The following is a 19,294-nucleotide window of genomic DNA, read 5'->3' as shown; positions in this document are numbered from 1 at the left end:
ACGTAGTGTCAAAAAAAGTAAATAGCCCATCGGGGGGGCGTGGCAAAAAAAAAAAAAGTTTTTTTGGGATCGCCTTCAAAATATCTTTAATCGTAGGGGTGGACTGGAAAAACTTTTTTTTTTGTATGGGGACCGATCCGCACTAATGCACACCCACACCCTCACATCAAACGTCCATTAATCTTGCTTTAACGCATTAAGAACGCTAAGGACTAGCTGGTACTCCAGCGGATTATACACATATTTGTAATGGGCTTGAATGAATGTTTGTACATACATACATACATATGTATGTGAGATACATAGATACCTTCTAGTTTTCCGCGACGCTAAACTGACTATGACTACGGCTGTCCGCACTGGACTTCACACTCATGCTTGTTGAGCGACTCGAGCGTTCGAATAATTTTTTATTGCATTCGTTTTAAACAACCAATTTCCGTTTCTGGCGTGGCTGGAGTGCCGGCGTTGGTCTGGGGAAGTTGCTCGTCTGTCGTTGCATCCATGCCTGCTGTGTCTGCTGTTGCTACCTAACTATTTATTACTCCATCAACTAAGTATCTACTTATTTGCGTCATTACGTTGCTATTGCGGGGCATTGTTTGGAGATTATGCGCGATGCCTTCATCAACAAATTCACGCATTTCCTCATAGTTGCGCTTTTTTGGACTATTTTTGTATTGTTAATTGTATTCCCCCATTTGGTCTTAATCTGCAGTTTGTGCTATTTGTTAAGAAATCTCTTCTTGTAACTTTTTTTTGCTTTTTGAATTGGCTACTTTCGAGCATAGTTTTCATTTATTCAAGCGCACTCCCAGTGGATCGTTGAGTTTTTCTTTAACTTTTTTCTTTTTCATTCCTTACAGGTTTAGGAAAGCGTTTAACAAGATTGCGCTTAAATAGTTTGGCTTTCTTTCTTCAAGTCTGTGGAATGATTTGTTGTTTAAGTGCGCATGCGCATAGGTACAGAATAGGTACAACTTTCACTGTGTATCTGTTTTTAATCTGGACGAAATTTGGTCATTGATTTTGCTTTAGAGGACGAAGAAAGAGTTGAGTCACTGAGATCAATATTTATTTGTTATAAAAAAACACTATTCAGTTACCATTTACGCGACGTATTTAGGTTCTTTCATCAGTGAAATTCTAGAAATTTCTATCGTCCGCTTCCTCATTTTCCGGGACACCACAATCTCCTGAGAACTCCTGAGAGAAGACGACTGATCCTGTTCCGATATCCATTTGGGTTGAATGTCCAGGAGGGTCTCCAGCACCGCCTGGGGCGTTGAGTAAATCGCCCCCGTTGTGCATAGGCATGCTTGTCGTTGCACCTTTTCAGGTTGAGTAGATGGCATTTGGTGTCCACCGCCTGCCACCATACCAGCGTGCCATAGGCGAGAATAGGTCTAACTACCGCTGCATAAACCCAGTGTATTATCTGCGATCGCATCTCCTAGTCTTTTCCAATCGTAGCTTTGCAAGATTAGAACGCATTGAGCGCCTTTTTTCTCCGCTCTTTGGTGTTCCTTTTCCAAGAAAGCTTAGAGTCGAGAATAACCCCCAAAAACTTTGCTTCTTTTGACAATTCAAGTTTTGCTCCATTTTATATACGGAGTTCGAATCTTGTCTATTTTATATCGCTTGGTGAAAAGGACAAGTTCGGTTTTAGTGAGATTAATCCCCAGACTGTTTCTCTCTGCCCACCCTGCCAGATCGTAGAATCTCGCGGACTATGGAGATTGAATTTCCGCACGACCAGAATGACGTAGGCCATCCGCTTTAGAGGTGGGTAACTCAGAACTGTGCTGATTTACTGTGCTGACTCTTAGAACTGTGCCGCACGCTCAGACTCACTTCTGAAAAAGTTTTTAACTCAGTAACTCAGTTTATGTGCTGACAATGTATAGCTCAGTGTGCTACAGAGTCGATATGGTAACTCAGTTGATGTGCTGACACTTGCATAGCTCGGTGCGGCTTGCATTGTTTAGAACTGTGTCGATGTGGTAACTCAATTGATGAGCTGACACATTCACACAATACGATCTTCCAAAAAGTACCATAATAGATGGCATCACTAGACTAACCATCAATTGAATATACGATTTCCAAATTTAACAAGAAGCAAGGCGAATAGCCCAGTTATGCATACTTGCACTGTTATACCATTTTTACGTTAAAATCAAAACCAAACAGAATTCTACATGTGAAGTGCTATGCGTTGGGTAACCGCTTACATGCATAGCCCATTTAACAGATTCTTGTATGACAACTCTCAAGCAAAGCTAAGTATGCATAACTGGGCTAGAAGTTAATACATCCAAGGGGAATTATTTTGCAAATGAACTCACCAGTTGAAATCAGCTTTCTAAAATTTTGCCGGACAGCTACGAACAGAAGCTAAAGATAATCTTTTCTAAATCGATTTCGATTACTAACATCATCAAAAATTTCGATGTACATACCAATTGTGCGATAGCACACTTGTGCCAGCTCACTGTGCTGACTCATTAAAGTGAGTTGGAGTTACTGAGTCAGCACACCAAAATTTACAGAGTTACCCACCCTTAATCCGCTTAAGCAACGACCTTATCGGGTTTCGATATGCGGAGCAGGAATTGGTTTAGCACGAGGTTCCACAACAGGAAGAGGGGGAGGGGGGAAGGGCTAACGCCCTTTATAGAGGTGTGCCCTGTGTGGTTGTTTTCCTTACTTCTACTGTTCTCAAGGATACATTGATGTTTCTGATGCTCAACATATTGTCGATCCAGAGAGTGATGAGTGGATCCAGTCCTTGCGGTGCCATGGAGCAGTGTATGGATGCCAAATTGACATTATTAAAGGCGCTTTCCACGTCAAAGAAGGCTGCCAGCGAATCTTATTATTGGTCGCTTAGTGCTTGCTCTCTGCTCCCAACAACCTCGTGCAGGGCTGTTTCAAGCGACCTACCTTTGCGATAAGCATGTTGGACCTCGCTTAAATTCTCAGGAGTAAGGCGTTTCGTGATCTGCAGACACAGAAGCCTCTTCATTATTTTGAGAAGAAATGATGAGAGGCTGATGGGTCTAAAATATTTTGCAATACTGTGGCCCGTCTCCCTGCTTTGGGAATGAAGATCACTATTACGTAGGAATAGCTAAGGAGTAGACTCGCCCTATAGAGGGTCGTTAGCCAGGGGGTACCGTGGCGCTTGCTCGTTATAGCATGGCTGGAAAGATTCCATCCGAACCCGGAGATCCGCTGGTTTGGAAGGAGCTGATAGCCCAAGCTACTTTATCCGCAGTGATGATCTTGTCAACTGGACTGGACTTGCCTGTGGGTACCAGAGTGTTCTGTCACAGGAGTGCCTGTGTCCCCTGCGTTACCGCACCCAGGGAAGTGGACGTCTATCAGGTGTTCTAGTGTTTCAAGGCTGCTTTCGGTTCGCCCTCCTCCTGGCTTTTCCAGTAAATCGAGAGGAGCAGGGTTTTTCGTAAAGCACCTTCTTAGTCGCGCGGCTTCAGTAGTCGTTTCGTCGTCTTCGCAAAATTTTTACGCTTTACTTCCGTCTTAGTGCCTTACACTGTTCTTGGTTTGTTTACATTTACTTACATACTTCATTGCGTTGGCGTTTGAAGTCTCCAATGGTGTCTGTTTGCTGGGCTTCGTTTGGTCATAGGCTGCGCTTTGACTTCTGATTTACACAACAAATTTTTTACGCCACTTTTTATTGTTTTCTTGTTTTTTTCATGGTCTGCGATTTCCGTAACTGCATACATATGTATGTAGATACATGCATACCTCGATTGTTTTTAATTCTATTTTTACGCGCTGATCATTCACACGTCATTCTTATGATCACTGTTCTTCAAGGCTTAACTTCTTATTAAATGGCTTTATCTTAAAGCAAAAGCACTGATCTTACAGTTGATTTGCCTGAAAGCGAATGAAAGCAATTTATTTACGTATGTAGTATTTACGCTTGACCCACATTCTACATAGCAGTTAGATAGAAATTTCACATAGAGACATGCAGTAAAATAAAGATTTCTAGGCTAAGCGTTTGCGTGTTAATTAAGTTCTTTTAATACGAGTACCAGCCAACACCTACTTTTGGGTCAATAAAATATTTGGGTAAATATTTACCTAATTTCCTGGTTTGCTAATGCGATATTAATGAAATATAATGCGATTTCGAGCGAAAATTCGCATTTAGTGGCTGACGGCTGTTGGCAAGTGATCTTGCGTGCTACTTATACTATATCTATTTGTGCGTATATGTATGCCTTTGAAGGTATTCATACTGGCCTACGTACATGCGAAGTATTTAAGTTATTCTTCACTGCATCGATCTCTCATCGACTTGAACGTCATTAGCACCGATTCACTTACGCGATGGGCGACTCATTTGCCAGAGGCATACAAATATGCGAAGCTGTGGTGCCTGAAGAACAACACGATTTCCAATTCAGTAGGAATTCACGTGCGTACCACAATTGTATTTAGTTGTTGTGCAAAAAGTTGGCCTTTCACCGACGGACAAAAGCAAACCGAAAAAAATTATCAAGATTAATGCAGGGAAATTATTTATTGGCGAAGCTACAGTGAAGTGTTACAAAGAATGTTTCCTTCATTCATGGATACTCTAGGGAAGGTTTCTTAAACCCTCTTCAGAGAAATGGTGGCATACATATCCGTAGCCATAGACCAGAGGTTTACTGTTGCTGAATTGAAACCCCAGAATAAAAATTTCAGTTCAGTTTTATCTTACGAGCCTATTCTGAACTGAACGAGATATATCGGTTATTTGTAGCCCAGTCATCTTCTTGAGTTGGAGTCAATTTGCTGCAGCTTTTAATAGAATTTATTTCTATGCACCAGTCACCACTGTACCGCCATCAACTTTCGCGACACAACACATCGCTTTTATTGAACTCATTTGTCGGTAATTTCTTGTCATTCTTGTCATTTCTATCTGCTTGTGGCTTTGTGTGTGCAAAGAATTTCCAATATTGACATCTTTTCTGCAGCGGTTGCAACATCTACCACAAATGTCGCCTTCCCTTTGCCAAAGAGATGTGTACAAGAATTGCATTTCGCGTTGTTGTACTTTTGCCAACAAAGCAACAAAGTCGATAGTGAGTAAGTAAGTACGCAGGAAGTGCGACGAAAGTGTGCTTACTGTTTGTGTGTTGGCTTCTTTTTTCGACTCGTTGACAAACCGCTTGAAAGTATGACAAACTGCTGTCGCTTGAGATCAATCGATCGCCTGCAAATTAATTCGAACACTGTAAGTATATTGGACTTTTTTAAACTGACACACGCAAGTACAGGTATTTTGCGGTACATAGCATCATAGGCGTTGACTGAGAAGTCAGTGAGGTTTTCTTTGACCTCTTTTGACGACTTTGAGCAAATCACCGGGCTCAGTTGGTTCGTATCCGAAAATGCTTAAGTAAGGGGGAGATAGGATTATAGGGGCTCTAATATAAGTTTTTAGGGCCCTTCTGACATTTGGCCACGTTCCCAATCTTTGGAGAAAAGTCCGGTTAGTCTTTATTCCCAAACCAGGAAAGGGTGACTATGACTCTGACATCCTGCGTGCTGAAAAGTCTGGAGCGCACGGCCAAGAAGTACATTAATTCAAGGCCTTTTAGTGTTCTTCACCATGCATACCAAAGGGGAAAATCCTGTGAATCAGCTCTACCTGACCTTGTACCAAAGGTCGAGGTGGGGCTGTAAGTAGGTGAGTCTTTGCTGACCTTTGACTTTATGTCTTCTGTGGCCAAAAGACGTGGAGTGGACGAAACAATCATAAGGTGGATTCACTTCATGTGAGGATACCCGTGGATGTGTGATATCTGGCGGTAACTTTAGATTAGAAACTCGTCGTCGAAAACTCGCGTCGGAGTTCCGGGTACAGAGAGGTTTTGGAAAGTTGTCAGAGAAATAACATTTGTTTTTGGTACCTAATGACAAACTGATATCTGAAGTCTTCTTTGGAAGAAAGTAAGTTGTTGGATTTCCTACAAGGAAGCAATGGAGATATCAAGGCACTCTCTTGGGAAGCTCGGTGGAAACTTTCTATATTAACGGCTCAAAGACTGAAAACGGTACTGGAGCTGGGTGGCATCTGGATGGTAACTTCAGATGCTTTACTGCTTTGGCTGCAATGTCAACTGTCTTTGCAATACTGAAAGCGACAGACTGGATAATTGGCGAAAGATGGTGCGAACATAAACTCAGGATCTGTGGTGACAGCCAAGCTGCTCTTAAGGCCTGTATGTAAGTTGAGCTGAACTCTGTTACAAGGTGAGATTAGCTTAAACTTCAAGTCAACAAATTGGCTAAGGAATTGGCGAGCTGCGGTTCTCTGGAGCGTCCAATTGGACCGGCAGCAATTTTAGGGCCAATCATAGCGGAAACGAGTGCATCAAGGATCTCATAAATAAATATCATGAGATCCGTTGGTGTGGTATTGACACCTACAAAACTACCAAGTGTTTCGTGAAAAGGCCTGGCAGGGTGGTAGCGAAATTCCTTCGCAGGCAGAGGAGTGATCTACGAGCACTGATATGACTGGAGGATTAGGATAGTACAAAATATTTTATCTGCCACTGTCCGGCCTTCGCCAGTCTTAGATCGTACATTTTTGGGTCAGATGTATTGAGAATGGACGAGACAAATTCATGAATGCGTTAGGTTCAGTGCAATGCAGGACGGATGTGCGGCGCCAACATTATTTAGTAGTAACCGACCTCTCCTCCATTCCCGGTTGCAAACAGATTAACTTTTACGTAAATGAAAGCTTTAGGTACTGTGCAGTGTGCAGAATTGGGAAAAGTCTGACGGGTTCGCGCTCTTGATTCCAAAAGCAAGCAATCATCGACTTATGAGTTTATAGACCGTCGGACCCTCCGGTGAATACTTCGAAATACAGCAAATAACATTAACATAAAAATTTACCAGTTTGCATTCCCACGTAATTTGTATAAATACATACATATATCGAAATTCATGAATCACTTCTCCGATGTGAGATGAGAAAACTCATTGCTATACTTACCACAAAATCAAGAGAAATAACCGCAATTAATAACTTACTACAACAATACGAGTTTGTATATCAAAACAAATATTGCCAAAGGAAAATCTCTAAACCACAAGAATTCGATGTATGCACGCAATGTGTCAATGAAATCATACAACAGCGCCACCAACACCATACGAATGGGCATAACAGCAACCATGGCAATGAAGGCGCATCAACACAAAGCAAAGCTGCAGGCACGTAATGGCAATGGACCACAGTGTGAGCATAATTTTCTCCACTCATCTGCCTTTGGCTTCGGGCGGTTGGATGAAAGCGAAAGGTGAGAAACTTTGAAAGAAAAAAAACACAAATAGCAATCAAAACAAAATACGAAGTAAGCATGGAAACGCAAGAATAATGAGTTTAATATCTAATAAAAGTCAAATTAAAGTTGGCTGGACAAAATATAATTTTCATCTAAGTTAGCTGACACATTACTCGTGAAGATAGAATATTGAAAAATGAAAGCGCCGAAAATTGTGGACAAATGACAAGTAAAAGCGTAAGTAGGCCACATAGTCATGGGAACAGAATTAGCACCAAAAACCAACTTTTAAATACCCAATTGCTATACATAATGACAAATTTAAAAACTATCTATTTGACTGTTGTGACTTGTGTGGGTTAGTTGATAAGCAGCGAAAGGAAAATGCTCAACGGATGCGACGCCAACACCAACACCGACACCGACACCGACACAATCACCATCTTTATCACCACAATTACCATCGCCATCACCACAGCCACTCACCATTGAGTGCGTCCAATTGAATGAGTTGTGACCAACCGAGGATGACCGATCAAGTGTAGCACACACTACCTGCACCACACATCTGCCACGACGGCACAATGGCATCGTATCTCGAGTACGACCACAATTGATTGAGTGCTGTGGCGTAGATGCAACCGCCAAGTGTCGTGACATCGATACCGGATCTCCTATGCACTGGCATAGGTATGTAGATGAGCAAAGCAGTACCAGGGGGCGAGGCAATGAATTGGAAAGCGTACAAAAAAAAAAAAGCTAGCTGAAAGAGGTGACAAACAAAAGCAACAATTCACTGGCGATGAGTTGCACTACGACTGGGAAGAAGAAGAAAAAAGGGTACATTGAAAAGAGGAAGTAATCAATACCACATGAAATATGTGGAAGAAAAAAAAAAATGTTGCAAATGCACAAGTATCAAGAACGAAAAGCTTAACAAAACAATACAATAGCTGTTCTTAAAGAACAACAACCACAACTTAGTCGACTGCATCAAATGATAAGACAATACCAATAAACTGCATTTGTTCACACGCTTGTGAATGCTTTAAGCGCATGCTGATGCAAGGTGATGAATGAAAAGTTGTTGTTTGAAAAAAGCTGCGTTGTGGGGGGCTGTTGACTGATAAATACATAGATAATACTTTTGTATCGAACGCAATTGTGAATGAAGTTATAGCTTGCACGTGTACGCTTGCACTGAGTACATTTCAATTTGTGAATGAAAGCCTGTTTAGCTGGGGGCATAAATGTATGGATATGAATGAAGTGTGTGCAGGGAGTAAGCTACTATTTATGTGAGATGTCTCAAACTAAAACAAAAACTCGTAATGGTGGAAAAAGCCAGAAGAATAAGTAGTTTGAAAAGAATTGCTTATTGGAGATTATTTTATGAAAGATTTATGGTCTATCAGATTAGGAATATTTATATCCAAAGCATCGCGTATGGCCCTTGGCCTTCTGTGGTTTGGTGTGAATCTGAAATACGACATCAACCAAAGTGCTTAATCTCATAAAATTCCAATGTTTGTCTAACAGGTAGGCTTGGGAGTTCGATCCGGATTTTTTGAATATTCGGATGATCGGAATATTGGAATATCTGATTAAAAAAATCGAATATACAGACATCCGCATAGATAAATTAACGAATACTAACCGTATATTGGATATATGGATAACAAAATTGAACGGATATTAATCGGATATCCGTATTTTATCAGTATACACAAATATCTGAACGGATATCCGAATACCCGGATAGTCCCAGCGCTACTCAGATGTATTTTTGCTTACAGAAAAACTTATCCTATCTTCAATAACCCTTCAACCTCAGTAAAAGTTGGAAGTTCATTCAAATTTGTCTACTGTAGAGTTCATAGCAAAATAGTCAGGAATATGGCCTCCTTATAACCTTCATTAGAGAGTCTAAAGATGGCTTCAATAGTCACTTAGTAGTGAAATATAAAAGCGCATCGATCACGGCTTCATTGCTGGCAATATACCAGTGTGTTGGCCCCTCCTACCTGTCCTCTCGTTCGATTGAAATCAGGCGTAATACGATTATGAACGCCGTTTCAGTCCTTGCCTTCCAGTCGTCTGCTGAATAAAACAAATTAAAATAATGGGCAAGCTTACATGGTTTCAGAAGATGAATAGCTGAATATGTTTTTCCCCGACTCCTCCTGAATACATGTAGATACATATTAAAAAATCGCGCCTTACTTAAGCTAACCCACGCTTGATACAATCCAGTATCTAAATGGCTAATGAAAATGTTGATATGCCATCTAGCGGTATACATAGGTGCTTCCTCTCGGAACTTCTATTTAATAAGACTAATAGAAAGCATTGCTAGTGCCAATTGTGGTCCATATACATCATTAATTACCACTCCCTGCATTTTTACACTTAATAAAATGGCTTCAAAATTGTGTACTCTCTAATACTCGGACCAATCGACCTAATTTGTTTCTAATTTTTATCAGTTTTCCGCTCTTCATTTGCATGCACTCAACTCAATTGCGCTGCAATCAATCAAACTTTTAAAGTAAAATATTGCCTATTGCGGTAAAGTCCACCACATTCAATTAAAGCACACCCCAAAATTAATAAATTCTGGAAAATATTAACAATTTAAGTGGACAATTAAGAGAAAAGTCAAACTGTTTTTATTTAAGCGAAATGAAGAGCAAGTGTTAGCGGCATCGAAAAAAGCTAAAAACGCGCCACTTCGCTGAAAATGATTATTAAATGAGAGCATCAGCAATAAGCACCAGCAACAGCAACACTTGCAAGCAGGAAAAAAGCGCAGCAATGGCCAGAAAATGGCACTAAAAAATTAAGCAACAACTATCAGAACCCACAACTTTTGTTGCATTGGCGAGTGTATGTAGCAACATATACATAAATGGGACAATTTATTGCAATAGCAATACAAGCCGCATGAAAAATGAATTAAATTTTCCCGCCGAAGTCTAAAAAAGTAGAAACACAAAGTTATTTTTTATGGGCGCTGGTGTAGAGGATAAACAAAACAAAAAAAGTATTGAAACCCATTGTATTGCACTAAATTAATGTTCTAACAGCGAAATAAAAAGCTTGTTCTTGGTGTTATTATTTGTAATAATGAGCGGAAATTTATGGGCAGCACATCTGCCAGTTGTCTGAGTCAAAAAAAAAAATAAAAAATGTTGCAGCAGATAAAAGAAAAAAATTTAAAATTGCCAGTTTACATAATTGTTAGCAATTATGCATAATTGCAATGTTTTACTGCGTTTTTTTGCTGGCTGTTTTTTGTTTTTTGTTTGTTTGTTATTGTGAAAAAAGCACCTATACATAGATAGTATTTGCTTTTTGTTAGTGCTCACGGCTGTTTGCACTAAATTAGGTAAAAATTTTATGAAAATTGCAGAAGAAGTTACCAGGCGTTCATAATTTACAACTAATTTGCATGTAGAAGTGCTGTTGTTGTTTTGTATTCGATATTGCGTTACACAAATAATTACAGATTAATTAAAATAAATTTTTTTTTTTAATACATTCGCAGAATAAGCCTCTGGGCCTATCAATAGGCGAATAGGCAGTTTGTAACAAATATGAAATTTAGAAACTAGCAACAATTATTGTGGTTCACCATGCGTATTTTAAAGAAAACATATCCTGCTACACTTGTGGTCAGCTGATTAAGTCAAGTGACATTTTTACTAGTTTTGGCTATTTTTCTTTTGCTTATTTAATGTTTATATTTTTTTATAAAAGTCGAGCACTTTAGCTAACCAACGCTGCATAAATTAACATTTCATACTTCGTACAAAAATTATGAAAATTCAACAAACTTTAGCATTTGCATCCGAAAATTTTAAACTTTTTATTCAGAATTTTTAAGAAAAATCTCTGCATTTTCTTCCATATAAAATATGCTCGACATCAACGTTTATATGGGAGAAAATGCCCAGCACCATCAGCAAAAAAATGATTAAAAATCAACGCCATTTGCTAGCGTCTTGAAATTTGCACTTTAACCTACTAAAATTTAATGAGCTAAAAAACCCTAAAATTTTTCGAAAAATTCTAAATAAAAAATTTAAAATTTTATGGTGCGCATGCTGAAGTTTGTTGAATTTTCATAATTTTTGTACGAACTTTGAAATGTGGATTTATGTAGGGCTGCAATTAATCGTAATAAATTAACCGATTAATCGATCCTTTCGATTAAAATCGAATATTAATAAAAACCATTTATATAAGTTATAAAAACTGACTATTTTATTTAAGGATAACTTTCTATAACCACACGTTGTACCATACGTTTCAGCATCTGGCATTTACCATTGATTTTTGGCAATTTTTTTGTTGACGGTGTTGCTAAATTTCTTCCATACAAAAAAGCGTCGAACATTATTTGTATGGAAGAAAATGCACAGCACCACATTTGGGGAAAAAAGTGAAAATATGCGCATACCTGAGTTGCGATTTTTTAGTTGCTTCTTTGGTTAAACTTGTGTGGCGTTTTTTTGCAAAAATATCGTTTAAAAAATTTGCAAAAATACGAGAATGGAAAACGTCTCCCAACTAGTAAAATTAGAGTAGAGTGAACACTTTTATTGTTGCTAATATTATTGAGTGGTTAGAGTGCCAAATTTTCGTTACGTAATTTTGATTCATATATTATTTTGTGAGTAAAGTAGTCAATTTTGGATTGTTTGTTTCTTTCGATTATTTTTGGAAATTAATCGATTAATCGCTCGATTAATCGAAAGAAAAATTTCGATACAATTAAATCGTTAACCGAATGATAATAACCGATTATAATCGATTAATCGTGCCATCACTACCTGTAACGCTCTCAAAAATGTTTTAAGTAGTTTTAAAAAAAAGATAAAAAAGCTTTAAATGATCTGAATTTCAGCTGGTTAAGGTGGATTAAATACACAAAAATTGTTTTTTGTGCGAAAAAATTGCCAAAACTTATCGTAGGCGGCAAAGAGGAAAGGTAACCGGCTAAATGGATTTGAGGAAAGTAATGGATATAATATATTCAGGACAACCCTCAACAAGTTTAACTGTGTTTAAATAATAACCTAAATTAGAAAGTTTCTACTTCTAAAGAGCTTACAAACTGGAATACAAACATTTACTTATTTAAGAAATGAACTAATCATTATGACTACATCTTCAAGTGTAGTATATTTCTTTCCATTAATGTTTTTTTGACACACTTTCTTTGCTGGCGGTTTCCTTGCCAAAAGCATTCACTCATCGCAGCTATCGAAATTTACTTTTCACTTTTTCACACTTTATTAAAGTTACTGGCGTCCCACCGACGGTTAGTTAGTTAAGAAAATTCGTTGCCGTTCAATAATTCGCTATCCTTGAACTTGAACTTTTCGTGTGGTCAACCTAACTGGCTAACAAAGTTACAAGGAATCCTTCTAACTTACCAAAAGCTTTGCAATGTAAGTAGATATTTACTTACCCATTATTGCCACTTGCCATTGCTTTGTGTGTAAATTTCAATTATCCGACTGAGTGTTCCCATTTCAAATTGGTGCTCGCCGCCGCGTTCATCGACTCTACACGTGTCCAACTACGCGGAGGCACCATAATCCAGGGACGTCGGCAGCGGCTGCGCACTTTATAGAACGTAGAACCCCCCCGCCTAAGCAGTTTTTGTAAGCGTGTAAGACGAAAAAGGTTTTTTTTTTTTTGGAATGTTTACGTGTATTTTTACAGCTTAAAATGTAATAATTTTTTGGCGATTTTTCGCTGGCTGACCGCCCGCCATGACCGGATATTGCAGTTTATTCAACTTTTATTTTTAATTCAACGCTTTTACAGCGAAAAGTATTTTAGTTCGCTGACTTGAGAATGCAAACAACAATCGCTAGAATAACAAAAAATTGTTAATTTTAAACTGTACACCCTGGCGTATGGTATATAGTAGTATCAATATCAGGCAGCTGAACAAATATTTTCGTAACTGAATACATATATACATATGTCCCACGAGTTGCTAGATGCGGCTTTTGCATGCCACATCCAATGCAAGCAAAAATATTAAATATTTGGAAGCAAATTTATTTGAATGTAAATTGATTTACGCTCCACGCTTATCAGCGGTGAAAGTTTGTTTTCGGATGTCAATGTTTATGTCCTTCTTTGCTTTGTTATTATTTTTCCAGTAAAGTAGGCACTTCGGCTTTTTTTAAATTTTTTTAAGGTTAAATTTTTACAAAAAGTGTGAGAAATCATATGCCAATCAATAAAAAACAAATTTTTAGATGTACATATGAGCGCAGTGCGCGCTACCATTCTGCTGGGCCTGGGTTCAAGCCCAGTTTCTCACCAACATAAAAAAAAAAAAACGAAAAAAAAGTTTATTCTACTAGCGGTCGCCCCTCGGCAGGCAATGGCAAACCTCCGAGTATATTCTGCCTAAAAATGTCACCAAAAGCAAAAAAGTAAAAATTAATTTTTTAGTGCTTTGCCTTTGAAAATACTACATACAAGCATACATACACACATACATACATACATACATAGTTTTGATTAAATTTCTTCTCTTTTGTATTCAGGCGGTGAGTAATTTATTTCCAGGGAATTGCAACTTTCTATTTCTATTCTTATTAAAACGTTCGCTTCTCACCACAATACATAGGCCGCACATCAACTTAATTTATTGCAATTTCTATCTATAAATTATGCACCTTTTCACTTTTTTCTGCTGTTCATTAATTGGCGGCAAATCCAGCCACCGCAACTTTCCAACTGATGTTTTGTTTTGTGTTTTTTTTTTTATGTTGTGGCTCAAAGGAAATAATTGCAAAAACATATTGTGTAGAAAAGAAAATGCTGTAAAAACTAAACCACAACTGGGTATAAACAATCCACGACTTTCCAATTGATTAGAAGCAAATAAAGCGATTGAAAATTAAGACAAAAACGAATCGAAACCGATTTGTGACGGAAAGCCGCAATTGGAAAATAAAGGATCTATGCTCGAGAAAAGAAATGTAATTTAAAAATGAAATTCCATCGAAAAAGTTGAGTGCAGTAAAACGAATGTGGCCATTAGATCTACTAAATATGTGCAAAAAGTAGAAAATAAACCTTGCCAACCATCCCATGTTAAAATTCTAGGAATTTACCTCAGTCCTGCACAGCAGTTATGCTTAACTGTGGTGGAAATAGGCTGTAAAAAATGAAAAACAATATTTGAGCACCCCTTTTCCATTTAATGGGTGACTCTAATAAACTATCAAAAAGTATCGATGGTGCCCACTATCAATGGTTTTGCAGCACTGAAACAGTCTGAAAGGATAATAAATTAACTCACATTTCAAAGGCCATTTCAAAGGCTATACCAAAATACGAATTTTTCTTTCATTGCCACGCATATTGCATATGCTGTACAATGTACATACATCGATACTGAGCACAAGAGTAATTCATTTAATGCTCATTGACCTACCTACACTCGAAAAATGTACATACGTATATAATTCTTGCACTCGTAAATTTTTCGCTCAGCACTCACTCAATAGTCAAAATATGCCGAAAGGTAATAAAATTTCAACTAAAAATACTTGAATTTTTGTTTACATACCACATACCTACCACTTGCCGGCTACCTCACTCAAATAAAAGTAACGCTGACCAAAAGGTACCAAGGCGAAAAGGAAGACTCCTTTGCGCCACTTCCTTATCTTTGTTTGTGGACAGGTAATTCCATTAACTAATTGAAAATATGAGTGTAATGAATGCCGAAAAAGCGCCCGAGTATGTGTAAGGGAAAAAGAAAGAAGAAAGGCAGGCACCGCGTGTGGGGAACCAATGAGCATACGAACATGCAATAAGACGGAAACAATGTAGGGAAATAGATACTGCATATGAAAACTAAGGACTTGGATCCACGAAAATAGGATTAATGAATACAAATTGGCTTAACTTCAAAAAGAGGCAGACATGAAAAGAAGCAGCAAAAATACATACAATAAAACGGATGTTGATTACTATGAAATTGTGCGTAAAAAGAGAATTCTTTTTTGTTTCGTTGACATATTTGTTTTCTTCTCAAAATCCTTTTCAACTCCGACGTCAAGTGCAAGTCCTTGAATTTTGTTATTTTATATACGTAATGACTATTCCATAATCGTGGGTACTTATGCAACGTCAAATGCTAACATCCTTTCTATTTGTTAATTGCATAGAATTCCGATGTCCATTAATCGCATAAGTAATGGTTAGGTAATTGCGGGTTACACCAACATGTTTTTGGTGGTATGTTTGCTTATCATTACCGTAACTTACACTTGTTGCCCTGAAATTAAGTTGTAATTGTTGTTTACGAAAATTTAAAAGCGTATTTTGCTACACATCTCCGGTAGCATTTTCGGTTTGGAACACCCAAGTTGTGGTTTTAATTGATGACTTAAGAGTTCTTATACAGAGATTAGAAACTCAAACTATTTCCTTACTCGCAACTAAGGCTCATTTTGCAGACTCTCCTCAAACACAGGCATGCAGGCGAGAGTTTTTTAACTACTCCCTGACCAGCGCAGCTATAGGCTATCTGCTCTCGGAACCTGGTTGGTTGGTTGTAGTTGGTTGAAGTGGCGGGTTTAACAGCTCCAATTAGGAGTTACACGTACTAGTTTAAAACCAAAATTCGCAATTTAATCTGATAATAAAAACAACAAGAAATCGGCAGAAGTTGGGAAATTGGCAGTGGGTTAATATCACTTATGCATAATATGACTGGGTTCACACAGAGAAGCTTTTGTTGCTAATTTTCGGCAATTTCTCTTATGGTGTTGCTCTACGCGTTCACACAGAGCAATTCTTTTGTACACAATTGCTGTTTTCAGCTGTGAACGGCCAACTAGAATTACTCAGACGAACGAGAGCTCAAAGCGTGTTACCCGAGCACGAGCAACTCGGTGCCCTTCCCGCTTCTTCGTCACTCCCCCTCCCACAAGTAACGAGTTGCCGCGACAAAAATTTCTCTAGACTTAGGCCGCAGTAGAATGGTTTACCAAGAAAGCCGATTTTACCCCTACATAGTACTAGGCAATTATATAGCAGATGCTCTACCGTTTCTACTGCATCTGATCATTTATAGCCACGACAAGAAGTTTTATTTTCCAGTGCTAGTCTTTCAGCATGGATTCCCTGCCCTATGTAAACGGCAGTTCCTTGGATTATACGATTTTTGTTAAAGAACAGATTATATTGTTAAAAAAATAATAATAAAATAAATAGTCATTATATGGTTGTGGCATAGTTATGATAAGCACTATATTATTAGAGAGTAATCTGTTCCATAAAGTTTTTTTTAAGAAGTACTTAGAAATTGTCAGTATGGGTTGAAAATAAAATAAAAATCTTTATAAATCATGAACAATCTTTAAAGATCGATAAACATTTATTAAACTTTTAAATATTTCATATATGAAGGGCTTAGATTTTAAAAATTTTTTGTTCGAAAAAATTGGATCCGTCATTTTGAATTTTTGGGAAATGACTTTAGATTCGTAATCAGCCACCCAGAAAATCCCCATATACCCGGTTTTATAGAATCTAACGATTTTTTTTTTTTAATTTTTCATTCGCCATATTGGATCCGCCTTTTTAATTTTTGGTAAATTACTTCAGATTCGTAAGCAGTGCCACAAAATCCTCTAGGTAAGAAGTGGAGTGAAAATTCATCAACGGGTATTTAATTAAACAGTTTCGTCCAGCTAAATATGCGATTCGAACCACTGTGCGTTGCCGGCTCGCCGGCCATCTCATTGCCCTGAATACTGCTGTGCTGCGGACCTATTAGAATATGTTCGATTTTCAGATTGCATTGAATGAATTAGTGTCTTCAAATCAGATTTGCAACATTAATTTTCTGTACACTTTTAAGTGAAGAGTCGGTTATGAATTTTCTAGAAGATATATGTACATGCTGTGGCTAGAAGAATTTCCTTTTAAAAAAAGAATATCTAAGTATCGATCCCGAGGTTAAGTAATTTTTCGATGAATATGTTGGTAAATTTATTAAGCAACACACTGTTAAATAAGCGTGATTATTATTTCTATGAATAACTATGTACATATGTACATAGCAATATCTTTGAAAGTATAGATACCGACATTGATAAACCTATCGATAAATTCTTTGTCCTCGAACACGCTTTTACCTCGCTCGACTACACTTACTAAAGCGATGAATATGTTTATCGATTATAAATTTGAAAAAAAGTTCCATGTTTCTGATAGAAGTTGCATTTTTTTTTTTATTTAACAAATCCAAATAAATGCCCATTCCTAGTTCTAATTCACTATGCATTTGATTTTTTACCAAGTATGAATTTTGTTGCGAATTTCGTTTCAGTACTTTTTGAAATTTAATTTATTTAATTCCACTTTATTAAGTTACAAAATGAAGGGATAAAATCTCTTTAGTTTTCATTGAATCAAAAATAAGATATGCGAATAAATTTCGACCCAAAACTAAGGGACTAGCAATACCAAAAATACCAAAGATATCCTTAATGTAGTACAGCAAAGCATTTCGCCCTACAAAAGACATGAATGATTACCCTTTCATAGAAATAAAACTTGATTACGGTAAATGTGTGGCAAGTTATATGCCAAGGGTCACGAAATATGTCCCAAACTGGCAGCCATATGTGAATGCTTTTTAAGCGCACTAAGTATTTACATGTAAACTTGTCTATTACAGTTTATGTATGTATAAAAAAGTAACTGGCGAAAGATTTAAAAAAGTTTAACCAATGTTTATGTGTCAATTAGGTTGTTAAAAGGATAAATCAAATCAAAGTAAATAAAACATGAAAAGCGTGACACTCATAGCAAGGGCAAAAGCCTCAAGCCGCAATAAACTGAAAATTTTTCTGCAAGACTTTTGCGTGGGCAGCGCGATAAACAAAAAAAAAAGGACGAGAATATCCTACGACTGGTGAAGCGCAAACAACAAACAGTCGTTTACAGCTAAAAATATGGAAAAACAAAAGATAGTCGTCGCTGCACCAACGAGAATTTTCCTGTGAAGTGTTATTAGCGCAACTCGCTTTATATCTTTTAATGGCGTCCACGAGCAAAAAATTATAGCCGCCAGCAGTGCTTGTTGGTTGCCTTGGCCATTGACGCATGCAACAGTGTAAGAAGCGCTCCCAATTGGGACATTTTCACAACGACGCAAAAGTGTTGCCAAACGACCGACCGGCTGGCTGACGGTTATGACCTTTATACGTAGTGTCGTCTGCTTTTGTTAATGATGCTCACAGATTTTTATTTCATTTCACTCGAATTTCGCTCATTTTATTTTTTTTTTTGTTGCTCATAGAAAGTGGTTCTTAGGTTTATGGCTACGTTGAATGTGGAACATTAAAGCGATCCAGATTTAAAGATGCGTCTGGCTTAGTCGGTTAGACGCGTTTTATTGCATATACATTTTAGATTGGGAAAAAATTCACTGAGTCTGTGGAAATAGGAGCTTTTGCTGGCGAATCCTTAATGTTGGTATGATAGTCAGTGGGACGAGGCGGAGGTTGCTGGTGGCAGAGATGTAGACACTGGGCGTACTATCACGCCTTTGCTGAGGAGATTTTCCAAGGTTGTGGTCCTTGAGACTGAATGCTTTTTTAATTCCAACACAGAGCCCGGGCTTACACACAGTCGAATCTTTACTTATGGCTCTGAAACTTACGCTGGGTCTGGATCTGGTGCCCATATTGAAGACAATGGTCATTAGCTGCCTGGTGGAAAATAGGTGGAGATTTAGGAGTTTACGTGTCTGTAGTGACAGCCGAGCTGCACTCAAATTAATTTGGTAAACATTGCGAACTTGCCTTACTCTGGGTGCCAGGTAGGGTGATTGAGTCGGTTTTTCCAAACTGGTTTCCAGCGATTCTTTTTTCCTCAACTACGATAAGCTAAGACAAGAAAAT

General features: G+C 37.9%; 1 protein-coding gene across 1 annotated transcript in view; it reads left to right on the top strand.

The window, feature by feature from the left end:
* Positions 1–19,294, top strand: part of LOC118735946 — a 273,819-nt gene that overhangs the window by 124,090 nt on the left and 130,435 nt on the right. The window lies entirely within an intron of this gene.

This window comes from Rhagoletis pomonella, unplaced genomic scaffold (genome assembly GCF_013731165.1).
Source record: "Rhagoletis pomonella isolate Grant_MI unplaced genomic scaffold, Rhpom_1.0 Rhpom_scaffold_00003, whole genome shotgun sequence".
Classification (NCBI taxonomy): domain Eukaryota; kingdom Metazoa; phylum Arthropoda; class Insecta; order Diptera; family Tephritidae; genus Rhagoletis; species Rhagoletis pomonella.
The sequence above is the reverse complement of the archived record's forward strand: the minus strand, read 5'-3'. Positions and strand labels throughout refer to the sequence as shown.